Source organism: Ranitomeya imitator, chromosome 10 (assembly GCF_032444005.1).
Source record: "Ranitomeya imitator isolate aRanImi1 chromosome 10, aRanImi1.pri, whole genome shotgun sequence".
NCBI classification, from domain to species: Eukaryota; Metazoa; Chordata; class Amphibia; order Anura; family Dendrobatidae; genus Ranitomeya; species Ranitomeya imitator.
In genome coordinates this window covers 115,787,432-115,812,074 of record NC_091291.1, presented here as the reverse complement: position 1 = coordinate 115,812,074, position 24,643 = coordinate 115,787,432, and the positions used below count along the sequence as shown (strand labels likewise).

Here is a 24,643-nt window from a genome sequence, read left to right as displayed (position 1 = left end):
TTATGTATTGTCTGCAGGTATCTGTTCCATTCCTCAGGCGTTGATCTATTACATTCTGTTTTGAACATCATTCTCTGATCTCTAAGAGGTGATTCATTACTTTAATTTTTGATCACATATTTTCCGTTGGTATTTGTAGAAGGCCAATTCACACATTACAAGGGAAGGAAGATTTCTTTAATTTATCAATTCCATGCAAAGCATAAACTATGTCCCAAAGAATCACCATTTGGCTCAGACCTAAAGTGCCCAATGATAAATTTAGCTGATCATTAATGTGTATTCGAGGGGCAAAGGGGAGTACACCGCTCCAAGAAATCTCTGACGGCAGCTTGTCAGTCCTGGAATCAAAAGTATCAAGAATTTAAATTTCAACTGACATTCCGTTCTCCTGATCTACATGTCTCACACTGGTAACGCCCCCTTTCATTAAAAATAAGTTCTGGAGGCGGAGTTGCTGGGAGATCTATGCCAGGCCCATAGATCTTAACAGCTCATTTACATATTTAAAAAAATATGGATTTCTATGGAATAAGATATCGGATAGCAGATACCAAGGTCTCATTTTTCTTCATATGACGTACATGCCCATATAGACAACTTAGGAGGATTCACCCTACTGACAAATCCCATTTAAGTTAGTAACTTATCACTGACCGCAAGGTTTCAGACGCTGACCACAACACTGACCGTCACGTTCCAGATGCTGAATGCCCCCAGGTACCAGGTACTGACCACCAGGTATAGACGCTGACCACCAGGTACCAGACGCTGACCATATCACTGACCACCAGGTACCAGACACTGACCATATCACTGACCACCAGGTACCAGACGCTGATCTTATCACTGACCACCAGGTACCAGATGCTGACTGTATCACTGACCACCAGGTACCAGATGCTGACCATATCACTGACCACCAGGTACCAGACGCTGATCTTATCACTGACCACCAGGTACCAGACGCTGACTGTATCACTGACCACCAGGTACCAGACGCTGACCATATCACTGACCACCAGGTACCAGACGCTGACCATATCACTGACCACCAGGTACCAGACCCTGACCATATCACTGACCACCAGGTACCAGACGCTGACCTTATCACTGACCACCAGGTACCAGACGCTGACCATATCACTGACCACCAGGTACCAGACCCTGACCATATCACTGACCACCAGGTACCAGACCCTGACCATATCACTGACCACCAGGTACCAGACGCTGACCATATCACTGTCCACCAGGTACCAGACGCTGACCATATCACTGACCATCAGGTACCAGACGCTGACCATATCACTGACCACCAGGTACCAGACGCTGACCTTATCACTGACCACCAGGTACCAGACGCTGACCATATCACTGACCACCAGGTACCAGACGCTGACCATATCACTGACCACCAGGTACCAGACTCTGACATTATCACTGACCACCAGGTACCAGATGCTGACCATATCACTGACCATCAGGTACCAGACGCTGACCATATCACTGACCACCAGGTACCAGACGCTGACCATATCACTGACCATCAGGTACCAGACGCTGACCATATCACTGACCATCAGGTACCAGACGCTGACCTTATCACTGACCACCAGGTACCAGACGCTGACCATATCACTGACCACCAGGTACCAGACGCTGACCATATCACTGACCACCAGGTACCAGACGCTGACCATATCACTGACCATCAGGTACCAGACGCTGACCATATCACTGACCACCAGGTACCAGACGCTGACCTTATCACTGACCACCAGGTACCAGACGCTGACCATATCACTGACCACCAGGTACCAGACGCTGACCATATCACTGACCACCAGGTACCAGACTCTGACATTATCACTGACCACCAGGTACCAGATGCTGACCATATCACTGACCATCAGGTACCAGACGCTGACCATATCACTGACCACCAGGTACCAGACGCTGACCATATCACTGACCATCAGGTACCAGACGCTGACCATATCACTGACCATCAGGTACCAGACGCTGACCATATCACTGACCACCAGGTACCAGACGCTGACCATATCACTGACCACCAGGTACCAGACGCTGACCATATCACTGACCACCAGGTACCAGACGCTGACCATATCACTGACCATCAGGTACCAGACGCTGACATTATCACTGACCACCAGGTACCAGATGCTGACCATATCACTGACCACCAGGTACCAGGTGCTTACCACATCGCTGACCATCAGGTACCAGTCTCTGACCATATCACTGATCACCAGGTACCAGATGCTGACCATATCACTGACCTCCAGGTGCTGACCACACCGCTGACCATCGGGTACCAGATTCTGACCACATCGCTGACCATCAGGTACCAGTCTCTGACCATATCACTGATCACCAGGTACCAGATGCTGACCATATCACTGACCTCCAGGTGCTGACCACACCGCTGACCATCGGGTACCAGATTCTGACCAAATTGCTGACCACCAAGTACTAGGCGATGACTGAATTGTAGACCACAAGGTTCCAGACACTGACCGCATGGCTGACCCGCCATTGTGTATCACTGATCTGCATTTACAGTGTACATCAGATATATAGATGGAATGGATTTACAGGTTAATACCTCCTACCGCTTGTTCCAACATATCAGCTTGCATAAAGCATACAGTGGCATCCATGGGCTCAGATGGAGGCAAAAAGGACAGGATAGGGTGAATGGGGCGTATTGATACATACTGTATATGGAGGGAGCTCTACAGCATTTCCATCTTTAGTACATGGATAAAGCTATGAGATGCGACTTCACAAGTCTGACATTACTGGACAGAAATCAGCGATGACACAATGGGGGTGCACAGAAGGATTTATTTTTCTACAATAACGAGGAGCAGATCTTCTTCTGGATCACACAGGATTAGGATTAGGTTTTCTTCATGTTGTCCGGTCTGGTCCATCATTATACTGCAAACACTGCACCATTGCTTCTTTGGCCGTCATGTGATGATGACCTCCCTAGGTCGCTGTGTTTAACACAAAGTCACTTTGTGTTAAATTGGTCGGCTTTATGGTGTATTTTTTAAACAAAATATCAATAGACAATAGACGTCTACCTTCTCACAGATTTTTTTTTATTGCTAATTTGATTCCTAAATCCAAAGTCGAGCTACTTTCTGAATGGTTTTCATTAAAAATGTGTCACAATTATCTTGCTGTGTAAACAGGCACCAATCACCCGATGAATGAGCAACTATTCTCATTCATCAGGTGAGATAATCTTTTGTGCAGCACAAAAAATAATCATTTTCACTGATGCATCCCACTGTAGAGAACTATGGCAGCCTATGGGCACTGAGGGCTCAGTGCAGTGCACATAGTTTGCTTTGATCTCCCTGTGCAAACGGGCATTCAAAGAACCGCCAATGGGTACAATTTTAGTAATCCGGAGATGTATCCTGCCTCTGGTTGGTACTTTTAAATGGACCTTAGGAGTAAACAATAGCGAGGGAGGTGTTGTAAACATCTCCACACTGTGGAGAGGGGTTAAAGCATCTACGGTCTCAGGGAGGGCTATAGAAAAGGAGGAAAACGGATGATGAGCAAACAAGTATAGGATAGAAGCTGTGCTGATAAGAGTTAATGACACAGGATACACGTAGAGCTCACATTCAACCTTTATTACTTGAAGAGACACTCCTACAAGACAAACGTCAGAAACCTGGATCAGGCTGCAAACTACATGTCAGGGAATCAGAAAATGAATAATGTAATTTAGATTTCAGACATATGAAATACAATACACTGACATATAAAACTGACTCCTGGCATCAAGCCACAATGATACTGTGTCACGGTGCTTGGCTACAAAGTAGTGGCATAACTTGAACTCGTAGGCCCCAATGGAAAATCTCCAGCGTGGCCCCCAATTATCATAGGTTTTTTAATAGTAATGATGTTTTCATATGGGCCAAAGGGATCCCCTAGGTTCTATGGCCAAGGTGCAATTGCAACCCCTGCACCTATTATGCCACGGCTGCTTGTGTACAGATCAGATGTAATTGATGGGGGAACCCGGCACCCAATGTTCGGTCACTTAGTAGGGCCACATCAGGAGAAATTAAGCATCACACAATTTCCATTTAAACACATGGGCTCTCCGTATACGACACCAGTGTGTTTGAGTCCAAAAACTTTTTGTATCCCCTCTCTCTATTCTGCCCAATAATTGTTCTTCACCCCCTCTATTAGCGCAGCATTAAAAATGCAATATTTAATAATCAGTTTTCTAAACCATGTACCTGGGGCTTGCCCACTTGTCTTCACTCGGTCCAGTTTACCATCAAAGTTCGTGGCGTCAATTAGAGCCAGTATGTAGCAACCAATATATCAAGACCCCATTTAGAACAGTTCATACTATTCATGGTCTGCATCATTAGTCGCATTTTGCTTTATCAGCATTATTAATAATTATTCTCATTATTAAAATACATGTTTTATGCAGCACTTTAATCAGCCATCTGTTGCTCTGTGATTACCGGATCTGTCTCCCGCTGCTCCAGACAATCATCGTGGTTCAACAGGTTTCACTGGAAACATGTAATTAGCTTTAATCGGAATACAATCTGTCGATAATTTGGTTTTATGATGCGCTGGATGAGCTTGACGGTTCTTCCAAGAACAGACAAGGATTATGATAGCATCAATGACTTAAAAGCAAGCTGTTCCTATACAAAAAGAAATATGCCATCCATGACGAGATCCACCCAGGTCTTCATTAAACGACCAACTAGGATTCAGATATGCCTTTTAAGTAGAAGTTCGGCCATTTCAGCCACCCCCGTATTGCTACCAAGGTGCCTGGAAGAAAACCGAGATCTTGTGGTCAAAAAAAGATGGTCCCAAAGACTTTGAATATTTTTTTGTATGAGGCTCCATAGTCCAAATTTTGGATTCGGCTACCGGGAGCAATAAGAGATACAGATCGTCGACCACGCCTAAGGTGGCCATATACGAGATGGCTAGCAGCCAAACATTCATCTGTTTTCAATGTGGGAGAGGAGAGAGACTCTGCCAGACTCCTTTGGCAAATGAAAAAAAGGACTAGGTGTTGAAATCCAACTGCATGATCTTTTGGAAGACCCCCATAGTTATCAGATGGTCGCCCAATATTTGGCCGCCTTTTATCTAAAGTGCATGGGGCCTTTAAACGGTTTTTCCATTTTGGCTCTTGAAAAACGTATACACTTCAGCTTGCAATTGGTCACGTGAAGGGTTTTCCGATAGTACAAGCACCAGGTACATGGCAGTGGATTAATGATTATTTCCAAAGTACATAACATTATCTTCCAGAGATAATATCAATCCATTGACAATAAAAGTTGTACAATAATAATTGGTAAAGTTATGCAGAAGCATATGGAAATTGTTGCCCCAGGTTCTACAATAATCTTATTGCAGGGTGTGGATCAATGACTTCATATCCTATTTTTCCATTATTATCACGAGACGCAGGTTCCAACCGGGATCAATATCCACGATAATTGAACGTTAATTATTTGACGTTATACTGACATTGAGAAATAACATTTAATAAGTTCTGTCAAACTTTTTTCATTGTCATAATCCCATAATGTATTTCTATATGCTTGTCTAAGCAGTTCCACAGTTCTCCGGAAAAATCAATTTTCCACAATGGCCACTATTCTGGATTCCTACTGCCTTTAGCTTCAGGAAATGAACATGTACATAAGCAGTGTTGAAGAGAACTCTATGTATTGAAACATCTAATGAGCGTGTGCAAATGTCATTGTGAAGGGAGGAGGAGGTGTGAAATCACACATTGTGATTGGTGGATACTGTGATATCATGTATAGTCTTGGTATAAAAAAGGGAGAGATACAAGGAAAAGGGACGGCACTACCCTCCACATAGAGACCTTCGACTTCTGTGCTTTCAAAACATACAGTGCTTTCAAAACAGCAGTTCCAATTCCACCTCAAGCTACCGGGTGCTCCTCTGAAAAATCACATGAAAATCAACTTGTTGCAAAGGAAAAGAAAGGAGGGCACTCACCGGTCAGAAGCTTTGACTTGACTTTATTAGAAATCCGTTAAAATGTCATGGCCGGGAGAGTGAACAAGGAGCTCATGTGAGCAGAGTAACGACAACGGCCGTTTCGCGCACTCTCTACAGACCCGTGGAAGCGCAGAGAGTGCGCGAAACGGCCATCATCGTTACACTGCTCACATGAGCTCCTTGTTCACTCTCCCGGCCATGACATTTTAACAGATTTCTAATAAAGTCAAGTCAAAGCTTCTGACCGGTGAGTGCCCTCCTTTCTTTTCCTTTGCAACAAGTTGATACTGTGATATCAGCTGCGTGTAGGGGTACTACCTGTCATTGTAATCCTGGTTCTGTTGATAAAGAGACTGCTGAAAACTCATCCTAAAAGAACAGGAAGTATGAATCTAAAACAGCAGCCCCAGTGGCCAATGTGAAAATTGCAATTATATATATATATAGAGAGAGAGAGAGAGAGAGATAGGAGCTGAGCTGCATAAACTGAGAACGGCCACTGAATACTGGTGACGGTGCCCGTTGTCTGACCCCATAGATCTGAGAATGGTGAACGGTCTTTAGACCATCAATATCAAAGTCAAGGACAACCCCCATTGTCATTATTATTTTTGTGCCCTTGTCAGCCATTATGATCGTGATCAGGTATCTAAGTGTAATGTTTAAAATAAGAGAATATTACTAAAGCCTTTCCCTTCTACAGATACTTTGTCTCAACAATCCTTTCACATGACTAAGAGGTAAAATCAGCTATAATGTAGCTGCGCCGACATTCCAGGCCGCACAAAGGCACCATTCATTCCTGGTCAGTCTCGTAATAATAACTGATCTCCAGATTTTTCTAAAACCCCTCTGTCATTCTGGCACTAGAAATACTAGCAGTGGATATGAAGATCACAAGGAATTGACACAGCCGCCTTTCTGGAGCCGGAGGTGCAGTATTTCGATAAATCTTATTCCATAGGTGACAGATTCTTTTTAATTAGTAATACGTGGAGCAGAATGTCTGAGTGCAGAAGAGCCGACATGATGGTGGAGAATCCTCGTGTCTAATTATATTCCATTCTTTAGTGGAATGGCTTCTCATTGCTCAATTAATTGTTGCCTCGGGGCTTTTTCCATCTTACCTGCGAGTAGGACAAAAGTTTTTTAAAGAATAGGGTGTGAGAATCTTGTCATTCGAGATGTAGCAGTCCTGTTCTACTATGCTATTTGTTGAAACAAGCCCTACAGTTATGAAGGTGTCCACATTGGGTTGAAGGTCCTCCAAATACAAGTTGACCGTGGAGACCTGCACCTGGTACCATCTGAGATCTGGAGCTTTCATTGAAACATCGTTTTTATCGAGAGAAAAAAACGGACTGATTTTCATCAGTTGTCTGAATCAGATTTTCATCCTTGTTTGGTGTGTGTCCATTTTTACCATCAATGATTTTTCAGGTATGCAAAAACAAAAATTGAGAGGCTTTTACTACCCATTAAAATGTTGAAAACAGACAGCTATGCTGTCCACGATTCTCACGGACCCGTAAACTTGTATAGATGATTTTTATTCGTGACTTATGGATACACTGTGCATAAAACACATGGACATGTGATCAACTCCGTAGATTATAATGAGTATTTTGTCTGTGACATGGATGGAACACGTGAAAAGTGGACTCACGCATCAGTGTATATATTGTCTGTGGGCTTCATGACCTGAACTCAACAACCATACACAGTGGGGAAAATAAGTATTTGATACACTGCTGATTTAGAAAGTTTTCCCACCTACAAAGAAATCTGTGATTTTTATCGTAGATACACTTCAACTGTGAGAGACAGAATCTAAAAATAAAATCCAGAAAATCACATTGTATGATTTTTAAATAGTTAAATTGCATTTTGTTGCATGACATAATTATTTGCTCACTGACCAACCAGCCAGAACTCTGGCTCTCACAGACATGTTAGTTTTTCTTTAAAAAGCCTCCTACTCTGCACTTATTACCTTTATTGATTACAACTGTTTGAACATGTTACCTGTATAAAAGACACCTGTCCACACATTCAAATACACACTTGAACCTCTCCACCATGGTCAAGACCAAAGAGTTGTCTAAAGACACCAGGGACAAGATTGTAGACCTGCACAAAGCTGGGATGGGCTACAGGACAATAGGCAAGCAGCTTGGTGAGAAGGCAACAACTGTCGGCGCAATTATTAGAAAATGGAAGAAACACAAGATGACTGTCAATCTTCTTCAGTCTGGGGCTCCATGCAGGATGTCGCCTCGTGGGGTAAGGATGATTCTGAGAAAGGTCAGGAACCAGCCCAGAACTACACGGGGGGACCTGGTTAATGACCTTGAAGAGAGCTGGGACCACAGTCTCAAACATTACTGTTAATCAAACCCTATCCAATCATGGGTTAAAATACTGCAGGGCACACAAGGTCCCCCTGCTCACGCTTTCACATGTTCAGGCCTGATTGACGTTCCCTAAGGATCATCTGGATGATCGAAAGGAGCTATGGCAGAAGGTCATGTGATCAGATGAGACCAAATTAGCACCTTTTTTTTTATAAACTTCACTCACCGTGTTTGGAGGAAGGAGGAAGAGAATAACCCCAAAAACACCATCCCAACCCTGAAGCATGGTGGGGGAAACATCATATTTTGGGGGTGCGTTTCTGCACAGGGGGCAGGATGGCTGCACCATATTGAAGGGATGATAGATGGGGTCATGTATCGCAAGATTTGGACCAACAACCTACTTCTCTCAGTAAAAGCACTGAAGATGAGTCGTGGCTGAGTCTTCCAGCATGGCAATGACCCCAAACACACAGCCAGGGCAACTAAGTACTGGCTCCGTAAGAAACATTTCAAGGTCCAGAGGTGACCTAGCCAGTCTCCAGACCTGAACCTAATAGAAAATCTTTGGAGGAAGCTGAAACTCAATGTTGTCCAGCGAAGGCCCACGAAAATTGAAAGATCTGGAGAAGATCTGTATGGAGGAGGGGGCCAAAATCCCTGCTGCAGTGTGTGCAAACCTGTTCAAGAACTACAGGAAACATCTGACCTCTGTAATTGCAAACAAAGGTTTCTGTATCAAATATTAAGTTCTGTTTTTCTATTGTATCAAATACTTATTTCATGCAATAAAATGGAAATTATGTAAAAATCATACAATATGATTTTCTGGATTTCTTTTTAGGCTATGTGCACACGTTGCGGATTCTCTGCGGATCCGCAGCATTTTTTGAGGTGCAGAAACGCTGCAGATCCGCAATTGATTTACAGTCAAATGTAAATCAATGAGAAAAAAAAATGTTGTGCACACTTTGCGGAAAATCCGCTGCGGAAACGCTGCGGTTTAAAAGAAGTAGCATGTCACTTCTTTTTTTGTGAATCTGCAGAGTTTTTGTACCCATTCCATTATAGAAAACCGCAGGGGTAAAAACCGGAGCAAATCCGCAAGAAAACCGCAGCAAAAACACACAAAAACCCTGCGAAACCGTACAAAAAATGCTGCGGGAACCGCAGGTGCGTTTTCTGCCAGGAGAGGCAGAATCCGCACCAGAAATTCCTACGCCTAATCTGCAACGTGTGCACATAGCCTAAGGGTATGTGCACACGATGCAGATTTAGTGCAGATGTAGTGCAGATCTGCAGCAGATTTTTCTGCTGCAGAAACGCTGCAGATCTGCACTGTGATTTACAGTACAATGTAAATCAATGTGAAAAAAAAGCTATGCACATGGTGCAGAAAAATCTGCGCAGAAACGCTGCAGATTTCAAAGAAGTGCATGTCACTTCTTTAGAGCAGTTCTGCAGCGTTTCTGCACCCCTCCATTATAGAAATCCACAGTGGTAAAATCTGCACAAAAAACGCATAAAAAACGCACCTGCGGATTCTGCCAGGAGATGCAGATTTAGTGCAGAAAATTCTGCACCACATTTCCTATGTGTGCACATAGCCTAAAAGTCTGTCTCTCAGAGGTGAAGTGCACCTGCAATAAAAATTACAGCCCTCTCCATTCTTTGTAGGTGGGAAAACTTGCAAAATCGTCAGTGTATCAAATATTTATTTTCCCCACTATATATGATGTTCCCATTGTAGCATAAATGGTGCTTTTTTTGTGCAAAAATCCTCTGAATGTAACAATTCAAGCAAAGTGAATGTAATTTCATGACATCTCGCACCCACTATCTGTTGAAGACGATGTGAAATTGCGCTTTTTTTGGTGCATTTTACATATAGACTTGTATGAAAAAACCTATATGAAACAGCAATTCCAAAAAAGAAACAAAAACACAATAAACAAAGTAGATGGCTACTGCGTATTTTGGTGCAGATTTCTGTAGAATACATGTGAAAATAATCCAGCTTTTTATGAATGGGAGCATGTTGCATGGACAGGAGACCATACAGTAGGTCCGACTTTACTGTGTAATTCGGGTACGAGCATTTGCGGCATAAAAATTGAGACAGATTCCCTTTTGGGTGCTGCTCCCTTGGTCCTGCGTATTATCAGTCCTTGACTCCATTCTGCCTGACCGGCCTTTGCCTATACATCTTCTGTTGTTCCCAGCTTCCTATCCAGCATAACAGTTTCCCTGAAGCCCATCATCCTTTCCGTTCGCTGTGACCCGGCTGTCATCTTCCTCACCAGGGAGACAGAGACACGACACTCAATGTCTCTTCCGGGCCATAGGCCCAAGACTGTCCTGGCATCCACATGAAGCTTGGTAAGTGTCTTCTTACTGTTAGGAGACTTGCACTGAAGGAACCCTTCCACTTCTGCTACATCTGTTTTCTTAGAACTCTTTGGCACGGTCATTATCTAGCACTTCTTGACTACTTTCCTAAACTCTCCCAACTAATGGGCTCATACCTTGTATTAACCATATGTTATGGTGATGGTCCCCCTAGTAGACAGACAGGGACGGCCTTGAGGAAAAGCCTCCAGGAGAACCGAGACACAAACCAGCCTACGGATACAATACAACACATATAACACAATATATTAATATATCACACTTCATATTTAACTCTCTGTTGCTACGATGTCTTTATCTACCCCCTACAATGTTTTAAATAAATAAACCTTTATTTTCGATACCTCCTGGAATTTGGCTTTGACAAAACTATATTGATAAAGTCATGTGCAGATTACACACTTTTTCTATGCCTTTCAACAGCGGGAATGCATTAGAATCGCACATGCGCTTTTCACCTGTGGATATTCCGCATTAATGCAAGTCTATGGGGAAAATCCGCATAGAAAACACAGAGTACCCAGAAGAGAAATTGACATGTTGTGGATTTGAAACACACACAGCGGGTCATTTTGGGCTGAGTAAAAAAAAAAAAAGAACCACAGAGGGCGTGAAATTTCTTTCAATCTCATCCAGTTTGCTGGTATTGTAACATGCTGCGCTTTTGATTCAGCGAAAAATGTAATGTCAAAAACTCATCATGGGCACACAACTTAAAAAAAACCAGAGGGCGTGAAATTTCTATCAATCCCATCCGGTTTGTTGGAACTGTAGGATTCTGAGGTTTTCACGCAGCAAATATGTGTAGCATCAAAAGCTCACCAAAACGCATTGTGGGAACACAGGCCAAAAACACTAAGCTTGTTCTGTTAGGAAAAAAATAGGTTAAGCGTAGGTGCACATGATGTTTTTTTCAGGTGGATTCCAACCGGAGTCCACCAAAAAAATGCCCAATAAAATGGACATAGTGCACAGCAATGTCAAAACGGCATTGCTGTGCACGTTCCACCTTTTGTCACTTCCTTTAACCACGCCAGGGTTTCCGAAACCACAAAGCTGTGAAAAGAAGTGACATGCTCTCTTTACTTAAAGTACAGAATGATGCATGACGGCAAAGAAGAACGATAGCAAAGCAGCCGTCATTTTCCTGAAACATCTTGGCCTGACAAAACTAGTCAGCTTTGGCATCTTAATGCCGCCGTGTGCACATACCTCCAGGCTTCGTGCACGCAACGTCTTTATCAGGCGGATTCTGTCCTGTCTTTTCCAAAAACGCCGAATAGTTAAAAGAAGTGAGCGACCATTCTTCAGATGCCTTCCGTTCAAAAGACACTCTAGACTTTACAATACAAGTCAATAAGAAAGTAAAAAAATGCCCAGTCATATTTTTGAGAATTTTTTGAGTATTTGCTTGAAAAACAGCTAGCACTTTCTTCATTGCTGGAGGTTAAAAAAAAATGGCAACAAAAAAAACATCAAAAAGCGACATTTCCTGAAGCTTCTTCCTGTTGAAAAATTCAACTGGACGCCCTCTTGGATATGGATCGTGTGCACATACCCTAAAGTTTTCTAATTTGACCACTGAGTAAATATGCCAAGAAGGAACCTAACAGAGTAATTAGAAGAGGGTGACAAGTTTATTTAATCTATGAGGTGGATGTATGTGAAATACGAGGTGGTTACAGTTTTTAGTGCTCATCGTAAAACCATATAATTAAATCTGACACCTACGACAATCCTGTGAATGATTACATAGCGCAGAATACTGTATAACACATACTGGATTATACAACCAAGATTATACCTGATGTTCTTTACATTGCCGATCAGCCATAATCTTAAACTTACAGAGAAGTGTTCATTAATTATCTTGTGAAAATGGCTCACTTGGACGGACGAAATATTGTATATTAACAAATGATTAGTCCCTACTTGAAAGTGATTTGCCGAAAACGGGAAAAATAGGCAACATTAATGATCGGAGCAACTTTTACATTGATCATACTGTGAAGTTGCGTTCATATGTTTGGCCCGTGGTGCAGGTTTTTTTGGTGCAATCGAGGTAAAGCTGCAACGTTTTTATTGGTATTTTTGAAAATTGCGGCAAAAAAAAAAAAAGGTTTACGGTCATTGTAGGAAAAAAAATGCACCACAACCTCAATGTGTGAATGTAGCCTGATAGCTAGATGACTGGTCTAGACATCTCCAAATGACATGTCTAGTGGACTGTACCCAATAAGCTGTGGAGGGTACCTACAAAAAAGTAGTACAAAGAAGGACAATGGTTGAACCAATGACAAAGTCAATGGAGTCCATTACTCACTGATAATTGTGGGGAGCATTAACTTGTCTGTCTTCTCCAATCCCACAGAAGAATCATGGTAGCAAAAGTATCTGAAGAGTTCTGGCGGGTTATGGTAGCTGTGACAGACCACACAGTGCATCATGGCTGTGTGTATGGGGCTCTGTAACTGCAAATCAGTTAGAATTCCCATACGGACCCATTTCCATCTCGGAAAGTGTATACAATAGGCCACTGGTGGACACAGACAGAAGAGGGCCCCCTGTGCAAGAACAGTACATGGGCCCTTTGTAGTCCAATATCTCATCATAATGCAAAATTCCACCTATTTTAGAGGTGATAGTGGTCCCCTTATTTCTCAGGCATCATTGTGGCTCAATGATATGTCTGCCCAATAGGCACGAGAACAATGGAAGAAGGTGCGTCTGATGAATCACATAATCTTTTATAACATTTTGATGGCCCTGATACCAGGACACACTATGGAAATCAGAGTGATTCTCTGAGAAATGTTCTGCTGGGTAACCATAAGTCTTACATGACACATTGTTGTAGAATTACAGGGGAGTGGTATTCCCCAAAAGTGGCTTCTTTCTGCAGGATAATATGCCCTGGCACACGGCAAAGACCATTCAGGAATGTTATGAAGAACATGAGATAGAATTCAGGGTGTTGACTTGTCTCCGAATTCCCAAGAACTCTATGATTGAGCATTTGTGGGGTGTGCTACAAAAACATGTCCGATCCATGGAGGCTGCACCTCACAGTTTTCAAAATTTAAAGGATTTGGTGCTAATGTGTTGGTGCTATATACTGCAGGACACTTCAGTAGTCTTGAGGAGCTTGTGCTTTCACTGGTGAGGGCTGTTTTAAGGGAACAAGGTTGGTCTACACAATATATACAGTATATTGCAATTATGTGGTCTAAATGTTATGGTAGATTGTTGTAAATTAGTATAACAGACTGATTTTCAGAGAAGGTTGTGTAATCTAGTAAATTACTTCTGCCTGCTTGGAATGTAACACGTCACACTATTGAAAGGGAACATTCTTTGAGATTAATCCAACGCTTAGTACAAGGGTAGATAGACAAATATATAGATATTTTAGTTTAGCCAAAAAGATTTGCAGGATCCTGGTTCAGCGGCCACCTTGGTAGTCCATAGTTGCCGGACCAAAGCCCTGCGAATCTCCTACCTGGGCACCTCTTCTGATTGCGTGCATCACGTTGTAGCAATGATGTCGCACCGAGCCTACTAATCAGAAGAGATGTTGGGGATGTCAGCAGGTAGAACAATGTTTATATGGCTTTGGTCTAGAGGCGACAAACTACCAACGTGGCCACTAAACTGTAAAAGAAAGACACTTGGCATACTCCAATCTATTAGCCTTAAGGATACTGCTCTCTTGGTTCTCTTCTATTGCTCCAGCTGTCCATAGAGTGTCTTATTTGCTGGCTCTACTTCTTCTTGTCTCCTTTCTGTTGGGGTTTCTAGAACATTTATATTTCCTTTCCTTTCTATACAAAGTCCCTATTGGACTACCGTCAGATTTTGTTTCTATATCATATCTATGCGGATGACACCTAACTACTGTATGTATTTCTACCCCCACACTACTACAAAGCAGCAGTGATTGTCTTCGAGAATGCTGTAGATAAACCCCTAATGGCGGTGGCCGCAGTTTATAGCGGCAAAATGAGGTGACAGATTCCCTTTAAATTAACCAATGTATGTGATCCACAACCAGCGACCCCCTATGCTCTGGCAATGTTACAATCAATCCGCTCTGTCCTTGCTACTGTTTTTACTTGGCCTCTGCAATCTGGGTAATGCATGTGTCTCTGTTTGCCTATACTTCATTGTGTTCCTGCAATTAACTATTGCCTTGCTGGAAGATACCAGACTGCATTTACTTCTATGTTATGCTGCTGCTATTAACCATTACCCTGCTATCCTGGTCCTTGCTGCTCTTTGTGTCGTTCATCAAGACCTTTGTACCCGTCACCACTCATTTAGTGTCTCATTTGCTTGGGTTTACTTACCTACTATCGTAAGGTTACATTCTCTAGGCCGGGATCTGTTCTAGGCCTATTTTCAATTGGTCTTTCTAGGAATTGTTTTTTTAAATTTTAGAATATTAACCTTAAAGGGAACCTGTCACCCCGTTTTTTGAGATTGAGCTATAAATACTGTTAAATAGGGCCTGCGCTGTGTGTTCCTATAGTGTATGTAGTGTACCCCGATTCCCCATGTATGCAGAGAAATAACTTACCAAAGTCGCCGTTTTCGCCTGTCAATCAGGCTGGTCAGGTCGGGAGGGCGTGGTGACATCGCTGGTTCTTCCTCAGCTTTACGTTGGTGGCGTAGTGGCGTAGTGGTGAAGACACAGCGCGCGATCTGCGCTGTAATCCCTTGCATCGGTGGGGGCGGCCATCTTCCTGGGGCCGCGCGTGCGCAGATCGAGTGCTCTGCTGCACGGGGCTTCAGGAAAATGGCCGCGGGATGCCGCGCGTGCGCATTAGAGATCGCGGCGGCCATTTTCCCAAAGCCGAGATGCAAACTCGGCTTTGGGAAAATGGCCGCCGCGATCTCTAATGCGCACGCGCGGCATCCCGCGGCCATTTTCCTGAAGCCCCGTGCAGCAGAGCACTCGATCTGCGCACGCGCGGCCCCAGGAAGATGGCCGCCCCCACCGATGCAAGGGATTACAGCGCAGATCGCGCGCTGTGTCTTCACCACTACGCCACTACGCCACCAACGTAAAGCTGAGGAAGAACCAGCGATGTCACCACGCCCTCCCGACCTGACCAGCCTGATTGACAGGCGAAAACGGCGACTTTGGTAAGTTATTTCTCTGCATACATGGGGAATCGGGGTACACTACATACACTATAGGAACACACAGCGCAGGCCCTATTTAACAGTATTTATAGCTCAATCTCAAAAAACGGGGTGACAGGTTCCCTTTAAAAACCTTAAATTTGAAAATAGAATAAAATCAGTCTTGGAAGCTTGAGCCTGAGTAGACAAGCCTTTTATAGTTAATGAGAGAAGGCAGGATATACAAACTGCAAATTTATAACAGTTTTATCCAAATATGGATTGCCCTTAATTCTGTAGTTCATCTGTCGTACTTCATAACTGTTAAAAATTTGCAGTCATATGTGACTTACCTGAGATAATGTTGTGTCCTTGTGGTCATATTTTACATTCATAATCCATGCGTGAGAATTTATGAGATAGTCAAGGACAACTCTGTATAAATCACTTGGGATAGTGTGCAAAAAATCATCCTTATAATATGGACCGTGTATGTTAATATGCCTCTAGCCCAGAAGCACTAAAATGTCCACAGGAATGACGTTAGAATGTGTTTTGTGACATTAGACACTTCGCGATGCTCTTGAGGTCCCAGTATAGCAATACATAATGAAGCCTAATTTTAATTAGCAAGGGTGTAATACTTAATTTCCCCTGTGGTGGTGCTGCAGGCAAATTGAACAGCTGCTGCCAAGTTCCCACACTTACCCCAGCTGCTTGCTGGAGTTCATCCGCTGCGTGTCACTTGTCTGTTTATCCAACTTATGTGAAAACTGCCCATGTGACTATCTTATCACAGCCATCTTATTGGAAATGGATGGGGACCCCCATTCTAGTCTGCAATTATATCAAATGATTAGACGGTACAGTATTGATTCCTTACTACCTGAACTCCACTACTTATTCCCTAGTAGGCACCAATATAACTTTACTACTGACTGCATACTTCCCAAGGTAAAGCTGAGCATTGTCATATATAGATGACTTTATGCAAAGCTCAAAATAATACGGTAAGTCACTTATCTTACACCAGGGTGCACAATGACAGTGAATGGCTCCTGTGAAGGACTTATGTCCACCCATGTTTATATTTAGTGAGTGTATGAAAAATATGATTATTGTAAATGTTTTTATATTTTGTACTTATTTTATAGGGGAAAAAAAAAACAATCTGACTTTTATTTTACTCCTAATGTCTAAGTATATAGAGATGAGATGAATCTCTACGTACCTGATACAACATGCTGTTGAATAAGCCACAGTGGCGAAACGTACGTTTGAGCTGGAGTCCTCGGGAGTCACGGACCACTATTATACTGGTACTTATATCCTCCATATATCACTTATGCATTTTATTTAGTCTTAATAGACTGTTTATAAGATTTGCATTAAGATATTTGCTGTGATATTTGCTGTCAGTTTCTCCTTGTTGTTAATAATTATATTTAATAAAACTATTTTTAAGCTTCTGATATTCCGATTCTGTATATTGGCTTTTGAGTAGGTTATCAGATTGTATTTGAGCGCTCGCTCAAAACACATTTGTTCAGAGCGGCCTATCACGTTCACTAATCAAAGTTATGTTATGTTTGTGTGTGTAGCCCATTCACTATCCCCATCTATTCCCCACCCCCTGAAGATGGCCGGACCATCATTCTAAATACATCATTGTAAATACACACCTGTACTTTGTATCTCCCCCACCTCATTGTAGATTGTAAGCTCTCACGAGCAGGGGCGTCTTATTTTGCTTTAATTATTGTATTGTTAACGTTGTTACTTATGACTTTTGTGTTTGAAACTGTTAAACTGTAAAGCGCTGCGGAATATGTTGGCGCTATATAAATAAAGATTATTATTATTATTATTATTTATAGTGAATTTAGTGTATTTTTCTCACTATGCTGTAAAAGAAAAGGAGAAACCTATTTAGGTTTTTAGGCAGAGAAAATGCTCCCATACTTAACAGTGCAGCCTTGTGGCTCACTGTTAAAGTTTCTGCCTGCCATGCTAGAAATCCTGAGTCTAAACTTTGGGAAACACTACACTTCAAGAATAGCAAATAAATATATATATATAATGTATCTACTGAGCATAGGCAGAAGAATATCAGTCCCTAATCCAAGGGGCTGTGTCAGAAGAGGAGAATCTGCACAAGAAGAAAACAGAAGAACACCTTTGTATGTACTGAATGAGTAACAAGCAGTGCAACTAGAGTATTATCACAGATCTTCTTTTAAGTACAGCTGAATCAGCTGAACATGCGGTATGTCCGACGGTCCGACCCGTCTCCAGCTCTATATGTGGAAGCATAAATACAGTCCTTCTTGGCAGAACATAATAAATGCAACAAAAATAGCAGATATAAGCAATGGTCATATTACATGGTAACTATAAATGCTGTCATTTTATTGTGCACACAATGACTTGTTTCACATGTACATAGTCATTAACTATACAATGCCAGGTTTACTATGCATTTTACACATCTTTGCCAGGATCTTTAAAAATATCTTCACATCCTAACTATAACAGATCCTATTAGCCACTTTGATATATTATATATGTTTTTAATATATCATTGTAGCAAATTGCCAAAATTTGATGGTATACGGTATATTACACTTAGTTTTAGTCGCCGCTTGAAGAGGTGTCCCTCCAATGGAAAAAAAAACCCAAAAACAATAATGTTTCCCTTTCTTACATGGACTGATATCCCATCACTATAGTCTATAATTGAACCCTTTCACTGTGAATGATCTCTCAGAAATAGGTTCGCCTTTAAAAATATGGCTGAAAACTATGAACTTCGGTTTAGACCTTGGTGTCAAATTAAGGCTCAAAATTTTCATAGTTTTGATGATCATGGCACCTATCTGAGTTCACTGCATGTGAATTCCAAATCTATGCAGCTGATTTGATTTACAAAAAAAAAAACATGCAATAGAATATCAATGGCTTGAAATGTAGTCAACGATTTTCAATATAGCTAAAAATAAAGGAATGTCAGTGCTTTCCTCCCCATGAAATATGCCCATAAGACTCCCCCTGTGACATACGATCATGGTCAGCCTATGATTACATTCTGCTTTTGCACAGAGAGCATTCCTGGCCTATATACTGAAAGTAAGCCAAAACCATAAGAAAAAGATCCTCAGAAAAAGGGAGTCTTGATCCCCAGTTTAATTTCAGTTGTGGCTGTGTGCGCACAGTCCCTCTCAATACCACGACTGCCTTAATTCTAAGTACTTTGATAGACTGAACATTACATTACTTACCATATATCAAATTAAAGATCGACTTACCGACTCTCTCCCTCACTATATAATCTTCATTCTTTCTTTTGTTCTGTTAAATGCAATAAATACACAAGAAGAAAAAAAACAAGTGGGACATCTAGTTAAATGAATCAGAACAAACTTTATGGAAAGTCATTCTTGGTCCTATACTGGTTAAAAGATCAGGATTCAACACATTTAAAAAAAAAAAAAATCAACGTATTATATAATTCCAAGCTGGGGACAGGGATGTCTGCAACATTTTTTAAGCAAACCTTATTGTGTCACTACTGCTCATCAATAACAACTGTGAAGTTAAACTTTTTTAGGCCACTATTTTAGGCTAGAGGGTTGAGTTGGGGAAAAATATTTGTGGTGCCCCCGGTCCAGATTTCAGCCCCGTCCTCCATGGCAGCCGGAGCAGGAGTTCTCCACCTTCCCTGGTAGGCATCCTCGGCACCTCCTGCGATGTCATGGTGCTGTTGGCCCTAGTAAGCGCAAGAGGCCAGGAGGACTGCACTGGATTCCCGACCGTGGCAGTGCAAATTTCTTTCCTCAGCACTGATAGAGAGGTATTCACCACTCGAGAGTCTCCTTCTTGACCCAGAAGGTGCTAACCATATCGTATATTGATTTTGAATGTCCTAGCAAAATTACATTTTCCAAGTATTGGCCTCTGTAAGGGTGGTTTCACACTTGCGTTTTTGTCTGCAGCGTTTTTTTTTCAAAAAAACGCATGCGTTTTTTCCCCCTATATTTAACATTGAAAACGCATGCGTTTTTGTTTGTACGCGTTTGGTCGCGTTTTGCAACGCATGCGTTTTTTTACTGCATGCGTTCATTTTCAGAAATGCAACTTGTAGTATTTTTGAGAGGCGTTTTTTGGACCAAAAAAAACGCATGCGTTTTCATGCGTTTTTTTGGGGTCAAAAAATACATTGGAGTCAATGGGGACGCATGCGTTTTTTGTGCATGCCTTTTTTTGCGTTAAAAACGCATGCGTTTTTATATTAAAAAACCAGAAAACACACTGATATGCCACCCCCCAACATAAAGGTGATAAAGGGATCCTAACCCTAACCCTACCCCTAAGGGATCCTAACCCTAACCCTACCCCTAACCCTAAGGGATCCTAACCATAACCCTACCCCTAACCCTAAGGGATCCTAACCCTACCCCTACCCCTAATCCCTTTAGGGTTAGGGGTAGGGGTTAGGGTTAGGATCCCTTAGGGTTAGAGTTAGGGTTAGGGTAGGGTTAGGATCCCTTTAGGGTTAGGGTTAGCGGTAGGGTTAGGATCCCTTTAGGGTTATGATCCCTACCCCTAACCCTACCCCTACCCCTAACTATTTCTGTTTATAGTGGGTTTTTTACTTTATTTTGATGATTGGCAGCTGTCACACATTTCTCAGCATGCATTTAAAAAACGCAAACGCATGAAAAAACGCATGTAAACGCGTCAAAACGCCGCGTTTTTTTCACCACATGCAAAAACGCATGCGTAAAAAAACGCAGTGTTTGCACGCATTTACATGCGTTTTTTTGCGTTTACCGCAAAAACGCACCCAAAAAAACGCAAATGTGAAACCAGCCTAAGGGAGGTGTCTAACCAGGCACCCAGCTTACTTGCCCCAATGAGAACATCTCCAATTTGCGAAGCCAGACACCATCCACCTCTCGGAGAGTCCCCTTTTTATACCAAAAATGGTCAACCATATCTGATATAGTCAGCCTGTGATTCTGATTGTCCTAGCAACGCTACATTTTCCACGTAGTGGCCTCTACAAGCAAGGTGTATCACCAAACACTTAGCTTAGTTGTCCCAACGATAACCTTTTGCAGTTTGCGAGGCCAGACAGCTCTCCGGATTTATACTAAAAAGAGTCTGTCTTGATTAAACCTCCCTTTTAAGGCCAAGGATTGGGAAAGATGCAATTTGACGGTAATATAACCTGAGTACCCTAAGACACAATATTATCTACTATGTAATTGAGAAGTCATAGAAACATATTTGTTCCTTCGAAGATTCCAGGAAACACAGTCAAAACGTGTCCTGTATGTTCAAAAGTTACAGTCTGGTAACTTGGACATAATCCAGCAATTGTCTGTATGAATGGACTGGCACCTTTGCAGCTCCACAGAAATACTTCCAGGTTTGTTTGATTGCTGACCTTTCCAACAAATTAATACAGAAAGTTCTCACTCTACCCAGGGCCACGCAGCATTCAGTGGTGTAAGCTAGTTTATATGTAGAGGTTAATACAATTACCTTTTGTACATAACAACTAATAAACGGCACACAAAAGTTAATGCAGTACATACCGTAATTTACATGAAAACAGGGAATTCCAAAGCTGCCCTTCATTATTACATTATTATCTTAGCAATCAGCTTGCATTGCAAAAGATTTGTTTTTATTAGCTACTTTCAAAGAAAAAAAAAATCATAAAATAAACAAAAGAACAAACAAAAAACACAATCATTTTAGTTATTTTACAAACTGGTGACATTTGAATTGAAAGAATGTTATTGGGATTTAAAATAACGCTGGGAACTTTCAATGCAAATTTCCAGTAAGGAATATAACCCACCTCCTGTCTAATGATTGGTTAGACTGCTGTTCGGTCCCTCCTCCTGCTCTCTCTCCTCCTGATCCATCCCTCTTCCTGCTCTCTCTCCTCATGCTTTGTCTGTCCTCATGCTTCGTCTGTCCTCCTGCTTGCTTTCTTCCTGCTTTGTCCCTCCTCCTGCTCTGTGCCTCCTCCTGCTCTGTCTTCTCCTGCTCTGTCCCTCCTCCTACTCTCTCCTCATGCTCTGTCCCTCCTTCTGCTCAGTCTTTCCTCCTGCTCCGTCCCTCCTTCTGCTCCGTCCCTCATCCTGCTCCGTCCCTCCTCCGTTCCTCCTTCTGCTACGTCCCTCCTCCTGCTCTGTCCCTCCTCCTGCTCCGTCCCTCCTCCTGATCAGTCTTTCCTTCTGCTCCATCCCTCCTCCTGCTCCATTCCTCCTCCTGCTCCGTCCCTCCTTCTGCTCAGTGCTTCCTCCTGCTCTCTCTTCTCCTGCTCTTTCCCTCCTCCTGCTTTCTCTACTCATGCTCCGTCCCTCCTTCTGCTCAGTCTTTCCTCCTGCTCCGTCCCTCCTTCTGCTCCATCCCTCGTCCTGCTCCGTCCCTCCTCCTGCTCCGTCCCTCCTTCTGCTCCATCCCTCCTCCTGCTCCGTCCCTCCTCCAGCTCATCCCTCCTCCTGATCAGTCTTTCCTTCTTCTCCATCCCTCCTCCTGCTCATTCCTCCTCCTGCTCCGTCCCTCTTCCTGCTCTCTCTCCTCATGCTTCATCTGTCCTCCTGCTCGCTTTCTTCCTTCTTTGTCCCTCCTCCTGCTCTGTGCCTCCTCCTGCTCTGTCCCTCCTCCTGCTCTCTCATGCTCTGTCCCTCCTTCTGCTCAGTCTTTCCTCCTGCTCCGTCCCTCATCCTACTCCGTCCCTCCTCCGTCCCTCCTTCTGCTACGTCCCTCATCCTGCTCCGTCCCTCCTCCTGATCAGTCTTTCCTTCTGCTCCATCCCTCCTCCTGCTCCATCCCTCCTCCTGCTCCGTCCCTCCTTCTGCTCAGTGCCTCCTCCTGCTCTCTCTTCTCCTGCTGTCCCTCCTCCTGCTTTCTCTACTCATGCTCCGTCCCTCCTTCTGCTCAGTCTTTCCTTCTGCTCCGTCCCTCCTTCTGCTCCATCCCTTGTTCTGCTCCGTCCCTCCTCCTGCTCCATCCCTCCTTCTGCTCCGTCCCTCCTCCTGCTCCATCCCTCCTCCAGCTCATCCCTCCTCCTGCTCCATCCCTCCTTCTGCACCGTCCCTCCTCCTGCTCCGTCCCTCCTCCTGCTCCATCCCTCCTCCTGCTCCATCCCTCCTCTGTCCCTCCTTCTGCTCTGTTCCTCCTCCTGATCAGTCTTTCCTTCTGCTCCATCCATCCTCCGTCCCTCCTCCTGCTCTGTTCCTCCTCCTGATCAGTCTTTCCTTCTGCTCCATCCCTCCTCCTGCTCCATTTCTCCTTTTGCTCCATCCCTCCTTCTGCTCTGTCCCTCCTCCTGTTCCGTCCCTCCTCCTGCTCCGTTCTTCCTTCCTGATCAGTCTTTCCTTCTCCTCCATCCCTCCTCCTGCTCCATTCCTCCTCCTGCCCCGTCCCTCCTTCTGCTCCGTCCCTCCTTCTGCTCCGTCCCTCCTCCTGCTCCGTCCCTCCTCCTGCTCCGTCCCTCCTCAAAAGTCGGGTGAAATCGGCCGATTATTGAGAACAGTCGTGGGGGCCGACTGAAACACGAAACCCGATGCAAGTCAATGGGGAATCAAAGTCGGCAGTGAATGGAGGACATGAAAACACCTACAGTGCCCATTTTAATGCCAAAAACATCAATTCTTAATACTTAAGCTTGTCAATCTTAATTTACTTTATAATAATAGTTAGGTATTGAAAACTGGGGGTCATTTGGCTAAAGTTGTGGGGGATAAGGGCTGGCTCAAGATTTTCGTGGGCCCAGGAAATGCGGAATACGTCACGGCGGCGGAGCAGGGAGAGGTAAGTATTTCAATTTTGCAAGTGCTGTGATCCAGAGCAAGCAGGGGGGGCACTGGCACAGGGCCCCTCATAGTACGGCGGTGTGTTTGACGGCGGGTGGCGCCTCCCACTGGCAGAGACACTTTTGCGTACTATGAGGGGCCCTGTGCCAGTGACGTTGCCAACCAGTATGCCCCCCACCTGATGAAGGAACCTGCACTTTCATCTGCATTGTGGCTGGGCAATGGGCAGGATGAGGAGGAAACACAGATATAGGCCCAAATAAGAAAGTAAATGCTAAATGCAGTTCAAAATTGGTAACAGGACTAAACAGGCGGCATTGCTTTGTTCAGTTGAGTACAACTGTAATGAGTGGCAGACACAGTTAGGCTACGTTCACACTAGCGTTATGCTAGTGTGCGTCGGGTTAGCGTCGGGCGACGCAGCGGCGACGCACGCGTCATGCGCCCCTATATTTAACATGGGGGACGCATGCGTTTTTGTTTGTTGCGTTGTGCGACGCATGCGTCTTTTTTGCCGCATGCAACAAGTTGCATTTTTCTTGCGTCCGATTTTCGGCAAAAAACGACGCATGCGTCGCAAAACGCAGCGTTTTTGCGTGCGTTTTGCCGCGTTTTTGCGTGTGTTGTGCATTGCGTCGCCGACACAGCGGCGCACAACGCTAGTGTGAACGTAGCCTTAGTAGGCCCAAATACTAAAGTGGGCTAAATGCATTTCCAAATTGTTAACAAGACTAAACGGGTGGCATTGCTTTGTTCAGTGCAGGACAACTGTAATGAGTGGCAGACACAGTTAGTAGGCCCAAATAATAAAGTAGGCTAAATGCAGTTCAAAATTGGTAA

At 43.5% G+C, this 24,643-nt stretch overlaps 1 long non-coding RNA gene across 1 annotated transcript; it reads left to right on the top strand.

Annotated features, from left to right (window-relative positions):
- Window positions 1-6,961: 6,961 nt before the first annotated feature.
- On the top strand, window positions 6,962-17,282 carry LOC138652049 (uncharacterized). Its single transcript, XR_011315559.1, has 3 exons — window positions 6,962-7,014; window positions 10,658-10,814; window positions 17,170-17,282. It is a non-coding gene; the product is annotated as an uncharacterized lncRNA (long non-coding RNA).
- The last annotated feature ends 7,361 nt before the right edge of the window (window positions 17,283-24,643 follow it).